Source organism: Macaca nemestrina, chromosome 10 (genome assembly GCF_043159975.1).
Source record: "Macaca nemestrina isolate mMacNem1 chromosome 10, mMacNem.hap1, whole genome shotgun sequence".
NCBI lineage: Eukaryota > Metazoa > Chordata > Mammalia > Primates > Cercopithecidae > Macaca > Macaca nemestrina.
The window spans coordinates 141,584,129-141,593,138 of NC_092134.1; the positions used below are offsets into that span (position 1 = coordinate 141,584,129).

At 44.6% G+C, this 9,010-nt stretch overlaps 1 protein-coding gene across 3 annotated transcripts in view; it reads right to left on the reverse strand.

Moving 5' to 3' along the window:
* The window catches only part of LOC105484107 (adiponectin receptor 2), a 105,172-nt gene extending 96,835 nt beyond the window's left edge, over positions 1-8,337 (reverse strand). For 2 of the 3 annotated variants that reach the window (XM_011745357.2, XM_071072372.1), the window contains exon 1: positions 5,846-6,002. The gene's annotated coding sequence lies outside the window, so the exon portion shown is untranslated. Of the gene's footprint in view, positions 1-5,845; positions 6,003-8,318 lie in introns of those variants that run through there. The other variant, XM_071072374.1, reaches the window with a different exon arrangement.
* Positions 8,338-9,010: the final 673 nt, after the last annotated feature.

Here is a 9,010-nt window from a genome sequence, read left to right on the forward strand (position 1 = left end):
CTGAAGTGGGAGGATCACTTGAGCCCATGAAGCAGAGGTTGCAGTGAGCTACGATTGCACCACTGCACTCCAGCCTGGGCAACAGAGTAAGATCCTGTCTCCAAAAAAAAAGAAAGAAAAAAGAAAAGAGAAAGAAAAAGAGAAGGCTGAAAATGATAAAGATGGGTGGGGAAGCACCAGTATCAGTGAGGAGGAGGGTGCTGCTGGTGAATCTGTTGACAAATAGAAACTGCAAGAAATCTCCTAGAAGCTGAACAGCACCTATGGAGGAGTGAAAAGCCAAACTAAAGGATGACTTTTAGAAAATCTGCATGGCTCAACTAAGGAAAAATTCAGTGCTGCCCCCAGGGAAAGCCCAAGAGGAAATGTATTGAAATAGATAGTGATAAAGAGCAAGTAATTTTTTCTAACATTGATGACTGTCATAAAAAGCCAAAGTCTGACAAGGAGACATGACTAGCAACTGCCATGACTGGACAGACCAAAAAGAATTTATGAGGAAGAAAACCAAAATGAATCCATTTTCCAAATCCAGAGATAAAGAGAAAAAAGAAGAACTTTGATGATTAGGTATAGCCAAAATGTCCAGTCAAAAAAATAAGCATTCCTTTGGGAAAAAGCTGCTGCCACTATGAGATACACTTTAAAAAAAAAAAAAAAAAAAAATTAAAAAAGAGAGAAAGTAATATCCCAGCCAGCCTTCCATTCCCAAAATAAATTGTCATTTATCTGAAAATTAGTAAATCAAGAATGTTTACATTAAAAAGCCCAAAAGCACTGTATCCTGAAAACCACCAAAAAAGGTGAATGACTGCTGAATGACTGGTTTCGTCCTTTTTTTTTTTTTGAGATGGAGTTTTGCTCTTGTCGTCCAGGCTGGAACGCAGTGGCGCAATCTTGGCTCACTGCAACCTCTGCCTCCCAGGTTCAAGCGATTATCCTGCCTCAGCCTCCTGAGTAGCTGGGATTACAGGCACATACCACCATACCCAGAATTTTTTTTTTTTTGGATTTTTAGTAGAGACGGGGTTTCATCATGTTGGCCAGCCTGGTCTCGAACTCCTGACTTTAGATGATCCACCTGCCTTGGCCTCCCAAAGTTGCAAGGATTACAGGCGTGAACCACCGCCCCCGGCCCACTTTTTTTTTTTTTTTTTTTTTTTAAAAGAAACAGAGTCATGCCGAGTTGCCCAGACTGGTCTCAAACTCCTAGCCTCAAGCAATCCTCCCATCTCAACCTCCCAAGTAGCTGGGACTACAGGCACAAGCCACCACTGGGCTTGATCCCATTTTTTTTAAAAACAATTCTCGGCCAAGCGTGGTGGCTCATGCCTGTAACCCCAGCACTTTGGGAGGCTAAGGTGGGAGGATCACTTGAGTCCAGGAGGTCGAGCCTGCAGAGCCATGATGGCACCAGTGCACTCCAACCTGAGCTACAGAGTGAGATCTTAAAAAAAAAAAAAAAAAAGGGCCGGGCGCGGTGGCTCAAGCCTATAATCCCAGCACTTTGGGAGGCCGAGGCGGGTGGATCACGAGGTCAGGAGATCAAGACCATCCTGGCTAACACAGTGAAACCCCGTCTCTACTAAAAAAAAATACAAAAAACTAGCTGGGCGTGGTGGCGGGCGCCTGTAGTCCCAGCTACTCGGAGGCTGAGGCAGGAGAATGGCGTGAACCCGGGAGGCGGAGCTTGCAGTGAGCTGAGATCCGGCCACTGCACTCCAGCCTGGGCGACAGAGCGAGACTCCGTCTCAAAAAAAAAAAAAAAATGCAACACAAAGAACAAGCCCTATGTAAACTATGGACATATTGATATTGATATTGGCTCATCAAATGCAATAAATGTGCCAAATTAATGCAAGATGTTCACAACAGGAGAAACGAGGGGAGGGAAGGGAACATGGGCACCTTCTGCACTATCGGCTCAAACTTCTGTACATCTAAAGCTGTTAAAAAAAAGTTTAGCCGGGCGCGGTGGCTCACGCCTGTAATCCCAGCACTTTGGGAGGCCGAGGCGGGCGGATCACAAGGTCAGGAGATCGAGACCACAGTGAAACCCCGTCTCTACTAAAAATACAAAAAATTAGCCGGGCACGGTGGCGGCGCCTGTGGTCCCAGCTACTCGGGAGGCTGAGGCAGGAGAATGGCGGGAACCCGGGAGGCGGAGCTTGCAGTGAGCCGAGATCGCGCCACTGCACTCCAGCCTGGGTGACACAGCGGGAGACTCCTTCTCAAAAAAAAAAAAAAAAAAAAAAAAGTTTAATTTTTTAATTCTGCATATGCAGACAAATTTGCAAATAATTACTTGTATATGCATACAAACAGAGGTTTAAAGACCTATATCAAACTGTTTCCCATGCTTACCTACAAAGCATGAAACTGGAAACAAGTGCATGAGGAGGAATTTTTTTTACATTATACAACTGGCCCTCCATATCCATGGGCTCTATGTCTGTCGATTCAACCAAGCTTGGATCCAAAAAGTTTAATATAGCATCTGTATTTGAATCGTGCAGACTTTTTTTCTTGTCTTTATTCCCTAAACAATACAGTGTAACAACTATTTACATAGCATTTATATTGTATTAGGTATTAAAAGTAACCTAGAAATGATATAAAGTATTGGGGAGGATATGCACAGGTTATATGCAAATACTATGCCATTTACATCAGAGATTCGAGCATCTGTGGATCTTGGTATCCACCAAAGGTCCTAGAAGCAATTCCTACAGACACCCAGGGATGACCGTTTATCTCTGGACTGTGCAAACTTTCTATACTGAGCAATAATATACGGAGAGGCTCTGTAGCATATTAAGAATTTGGGTTTCTCAAATCAGACTGCATGAAATCAAATCATAACTCCACCATCTGCTAGCTGATAAACTTCAACAGTTACTTAATTTTTCTCCTTGACTTAGTTTCCTCACCTGTAAAACAGCAATCACAGTAAACACTCACAGAGCTGCCACAGCAATTAAATAATTTAATACACGTAAAGTAGTGGAAATTGTCTAGTACATAGTAAGTGCTCCATAAATGTTAACCAGCATCTTCATTACTAAGCATTTATTATTCCTGGATTTTCTTTTTAAATCTTGACTGGTAAGATTAATCAGGAAAAGCCGGTTCATAAGCCCCTTTCTAGAAAGATCTCCAATGTAGAAAATACAAAAGCAATCAAAACTCAAATACGAATAATTAAATACTTTTTAAAAAAGCAGATTACAGGGCTGGGCGCAGTTGGTCACACCTGTAATCCCAGCACTTTGAGGGGTGAGGCGGGTGGATCACCTATGGTCAGGAGTTCAAGACCAGCCTGGCCGACATGATGAAACCCCGTCTCTACTAAAAATACACACACACAAATAATTAGCCAGGTGTGGTGGCGCACACCTGTAATCCCAGCTACTCGGGAGGCTGAGGCAGGAGAATCGCTTGAACCCGGGAGGTGGAAGTTGCAGTGAGCCAAGATCATGCCATTGCACTCCAGCCTGGGCAACAAGAGCAAAACTCCGTCTCAAAAAACAAAACAAACCAAAAAAGAAGATTATAAACCAACATTTAACAATTTTAGTTCATTTATATAAAAAATAATCACCAACACATTCTATAAACATAATCACACAAAAAAATCCCCAAGTGGTGTACTTGTAAATAACTTTTACTTTCTCCTTTACAATTTTCTGACTCATTATAATTTTAAACATTGACTAAGTTATCACTTTTAATGGAGGTCAACAAATTTTTTACATTAAGGTCCACATAGTAAATAAATATTTAGGTGTTACAGGCCATATGGCTCTCTGGCACAACTACTCAACTCTGCTGCTGTACCCCAAAAGAAACCACAGACAATACCTAAACGACTGCATACGGCTATGTTCTAACAAAACTTTTTTCTTTTTCTTTTTTTAAGACGGAGTTTCGCTCTTGTTGCCCAGGCAGGAGTGCAATGGCGCAATCTTGGCTCACTGCAACCTCCACCTCCTGGGTTTAAACGAATTCTCCTGCTTCAGCCTCCTGAAAAGCTGGGATTACAAGCGTGCACCACCACACCCAGCTAATTTTTGTAATTTTAATAGAGACGGGGTTTCACCATGTTGGCCAAGCTGGTCTCGAACTCCTGACCTCAGGTTATCTGACCGCTTTGGCCTCCCAAAGTGCTGGGATTACCAGCGTGAGTTACCACACCAGGGCTAATAAAATGTTTATTTACAAAAGGAGGCAACTGGCAGGACTTGGCCTGCAGGCTTTAAAATCTGTCAATCCCTGAAATAAAGAATAAAACAAAATTATTTTCATTTTCGGAATCAAAATGTGATTTATACCAAAAAAAGTGCACCAGCTAAATTGATACTATTGCTAGAAAAAAACCATTTATTTATAAATTCATATAAGGAGCCTAGGGATAGGAAAAAAAAAAAAAAAAACTCTCTTTTAGGCTCTGGAAATCCTACTCTCATTCCTAGTGCCAAGCGAAAAGAGGAAATCTGCTAAGCAGACCAAAGTCCAGACAGGAACGTATACTGGTGGGCAGACAGTTACAATGAGAAGTTAAAAGAAATATGCCTCTCACATTTAATTTGCAATTTTTTCGAATTTCATAATTCACCAACAAGCAGCTGCCACATGTGTGTAAATCTTTACTGATGAAATAATTTCAGTTACAGATCATCACAATCGGCACTGACAACAAATTTATTAGAACGGATGAAAACATCTAGGAATTACCTAAGAGTTGTTTAAGGAGACATAAGGGTGGCCTTTGATAAGAGGACACTTCAAACTTCGGAACTGACAAGACTTATAATCTCCCCCCAAAAAACAATGCTATGGGTAGATGGATGGTTTTTTTCTGAAGGAATTTTTAGCATTTCATTTGGAAAAGTTTTGTAAGCAAATAAATTTAAATGTTGTGACAGATTTCTTGGTGTTTACATGGATTCTCTTGGTGAGGGGAAAGGGTAATAAAAAGTCTGCTTCTAGAACAGAAATGGGAACAACAACCAAGTCTCAGAAACCCAGAGTCAAAAAATCAAAAGAACATCCCATTAAAAAAAAAAAAAAAAAGTCAACCTGCAATGAAGTCACCGTACCCCATAAAATCCCAATTGTGCATTTAAATCTTTCTACCAAAATTCACTTTTGGACCATCTTATGAAGTTGTCAAAATTTCAGAGGCAAACATTTAAATCAAGGTCAAAAACCAGGAGGAAAAAAGAGTTATCAGTTTCCAATCCAAACTCTCTCCGAGCCCCCGAAAAACCGACTTGTAACCCTGTTACCGCTAATTTTAAAAGCAGCGAACACTGACGGACGGGGGCTGGGGAAGCCCGGACCCACGGTCCCCAGCAGGCTGCCCGACGCGCCACCTGAGACAGGTGAGGGAACGCTCCCCACCCCAGTCACTGCAAAGTGGTGCTAAGAGAACCCATCCCAAGCCGCCACCAAAGAAATTCCTAGAAGTGACAAACACAGAGACGAAGAGGGGCGGGCAGATCCTCTCCGCGGGCAAGGAGCTGGGGCAACTGCACCCGAAGGTGAGCAGAGGGCAGCGGGCTCCGACCCTCCGCCGCGAGAAGCCAGGCGAGGGGGGCGGTGGGCGCCGGACTCCCCCGACAGCGGTCGCCAGGAGGGCGGCTCCAGGCCCCCACACGGCCGCCCCTCGGGCCACAGCGCGCCGGGCAGCAGGTCAGAGTTAGGGATCAAGTTGCGGGCCGGGCCGACAGCGCGCTCTCCCGCCCGCGCCAGGGACATTCGCCCCCTCAGCCCTCACCTCCCCCCGACCCCAGGCTCTCCCGCTACGCCGAGGAAACGGCGCCCACACTCCAGAGACCCTCACCAGGAGCCCGTCGCCGCCTCGCCGCGTGTCTCGGACTTCTTGGGAGCCACCGCTGAGGGGAGGGGGAAGGAGGGGGAAACGGAGGAGGGAGGGGGCCCAGCCCGGTGTAGCCGCCGCCGCTGCCGCCGCCGCGATGCCGCTTCTGGAATCGCACTCGCGCCGCCGCGACCGCGACCGCCGCCGCCGCCGCGTCTCCCCGCCCCCACGACCGCACGTCGTCGTGACGCGCATCGCACGAGGCGGTTCGAGCCAATAAGACCACACGCCGCGCGCAGCCGCGCTGTCCTAAACCGGAAGCTGCCCCTCTGACCGCTCTAGAACCTTGGTGCATCGTGGGAGCTGTGGTTCGGCCAGGAACTTGGCGAAAACTGTACTGGGCGTTGAGGGACCGAGGAGCGTGCGCTCCTTAGGCGCCCACACAACTCCTCGGAGTTTTTTCCTCCCACCGAAAAAGGAAGCAATTTGGGGCTGAGGAGGAGGGGGCCGCCCCGTCTCGCGGATGCTTTTCGCAGTCTCTCTGGATACCGGCTACACACTTGGGGCGAGAGCCAGAATTTGAGGATTTAGGCTGGATCGTGTGTCTCTGCCAAGGGCTGATAGGATGCTGAGCGTCGTCTGTGAAGATTTCCGAATTAAATCCAAAAGCATTAGCCAAGTTTTGCCCAGAGCAATAGTGTTTGCCTTTTATTACCTTATTAAAGATTATGATTTATGCTCTACCACTTCTATTTTTTTTAAAACCCAGTCGCTCTTAAAATACATATAATTCAGAGCGATTTTTAAAATGATGTTAATGTAATGGTATATCAGAAACGACTTAAGCACTAAATACCTGTGTCCGTTTACCCAGAATGGATAAGTAATTTTCTACAAGTCAGCTTTACATTGAGTTCTAACTTCTTAGAAGCCAATAACAGATTTGGTTACATACTTATTCTATAAGAAAAGTGAATCTAAGAGTTAGTCTGCATAGAAAAATACTTCTTTACATTTAGTAGGAGGGGGATTTATCACATTCTTAAGGCGTAAATGCCTTAACTATCAAAATTCTTGTTGTTGACTAAAGGAAATCCATACGATTTAGGGAAAGTCTGTGTCCACGGCTTACTGTCCTTCCCGTTGGACCACAGCAAGAGATAACAAAGGGTGCAGGGAACAGCTGACAGGTCTTGAGGGAGCTGGAGTAGGATATATGAAGAAAAAAACAAAAATACAGAAGTCTTCATTCTGGAAATGTAAGTTTTAAAAAGTAAAGCTACTAAAATCACAAAGAACATGATTAAGATGGCGATAATACAGAACTAAGGCCCACTCATTTAAGTTTGAAAGAGAAAACTGGTAGAAATTAAAATTAGGAAATAAATGTTAAAGGAACCAGTTTCCTCCAAGGATTAGTTTACATCGAAAATATATATAATTTTTTTAAGTTTACATAATTTGTGAAAGACATAATAATAATGACTTCTATGTTCCCAGGTAAAGATATAAAGCTTTTGAGGTTGAAATCAAGGAAGACAATTGTACACCTCCTCAGCACATCAGAAACAGAATACAGGCATTTCTGGATTGCGAATTTGACCCATTATGCCAACTCACATAGAACAGAGATAAGAAGTATAAGATTCGCAGGCTTAATAAAGAGTCTATTAAAGGTGACAGAACTACAGCGAAAAAGGTGATTTTTTTAAAAAAAAAAGAGATTCTTCAAAGATCTCCAATCTTTCCTGCATCCCTTTCTCTTAAAGACTGGTTTCCAGGCCAAGCACGGTGGCTCACACCTGTAATCCCAGCACTTTGGGAGGCCGAGACGGGCAGATCACTTGAGGTCAGGAGTTCAAAACCAGCCTGGCCAACATGGCAAAACCCCGTCTCTACAAAAATACAAAAAATTAGTCCGGGCCGGGCGCGGTGGCTCAAGCCTGTAATCCCAGCACTTTGGGAGGCCGAGACGGGCGGATCACGAGGTCAGGAGATGGAGACCATCCTGGCGAACACGGTGAAACCCCGTCTCTACTAAAAAAATACAAAAAACTAGCCGGGCGAGGTGGCGGGCGCCTGTAGTCCCAGCTACACAGGAGGCTGAGGCAGGAGAATGGCGTAAACCCGGGAGGCAGAGCTTGCAGTGAGCTGAGATCGGGCCACTGCGCTCCAGCCCCGGCTACAGAGTGAGACTCCGTCTCAAAAAAAAAAAAAAAAAAAAAAAATTAGTCGGGCATGGTGGCGTGTGCCTGTAATCCCAGCTACTCTGGAGGCTGAGGCAGGAGAATCACTTGAACCTGAGAGGCAGAGGTTGCAGTAAGCTGAGATCGTGCCACTGCATTCCAGCCTGTGTGACAGAGCAAGACTCTGTCTCAAAGAAAAAAAAAAAAGATTCTGCTTTGACAAAACGAAGGGCTTTAAGAAGCTACATCTGGAACAGTTCACCATATGCTGAACCAGGTAAAAGCCTTATCATTTCTCTAAAGTTTCACACCTTGTTCTCAGTCACCTTGATCCCATTCACATATCACTACTGCCAGTTCCTGATGCTACATAGTGATGAAACAATCCACATGGTCTCCTCAAAACACTCCCACCTCCTTAGCTATTGAGGATGTTGCCACTGTCCCTGACCTGAGCACCTGAGGAACATTCCCCCGATCCCCACATCCATAAGGCTGGCTTCACCCTTAACCCTTATCTAAATGTCACCGTTAAATATTCCAAAGCAGATTTTTCAGGCCCTCTCCCTGACCATACTTCAGTTACTAAACTTTATATATTGTCTTCTGATTAGCTGTCCAAAAAACAAGAAAAAGTCAGTAAGATTCTCTATCCTCCGGCATCAGCTGTGTATCTTGAGAATTTCTGTTCTCTCCATTCTTGGGGTATCACATTACTCCCCTTCTACAGCACCAAAAAAAAAGATTCATTTCCACCCCTATCCCACGTGCCAGTCACCAGTGACCCAACAGAACCCTGTAGCTCAACTAGTCTGATGTCGTCATCTCTGCAGTTATCAGATGTTATTGAAAAAGATGGCGCATCACTAGGTGAGTCACATTCATAATCCAGTTGTGGCTCCAGTGACACTATAGTATGTTGCTGACATGATGGACAGAGTTAAACTCCATTGTGATATCCAAGGCAATAGCCAATGAGATTTGAATATGTATCTAAGCCTTG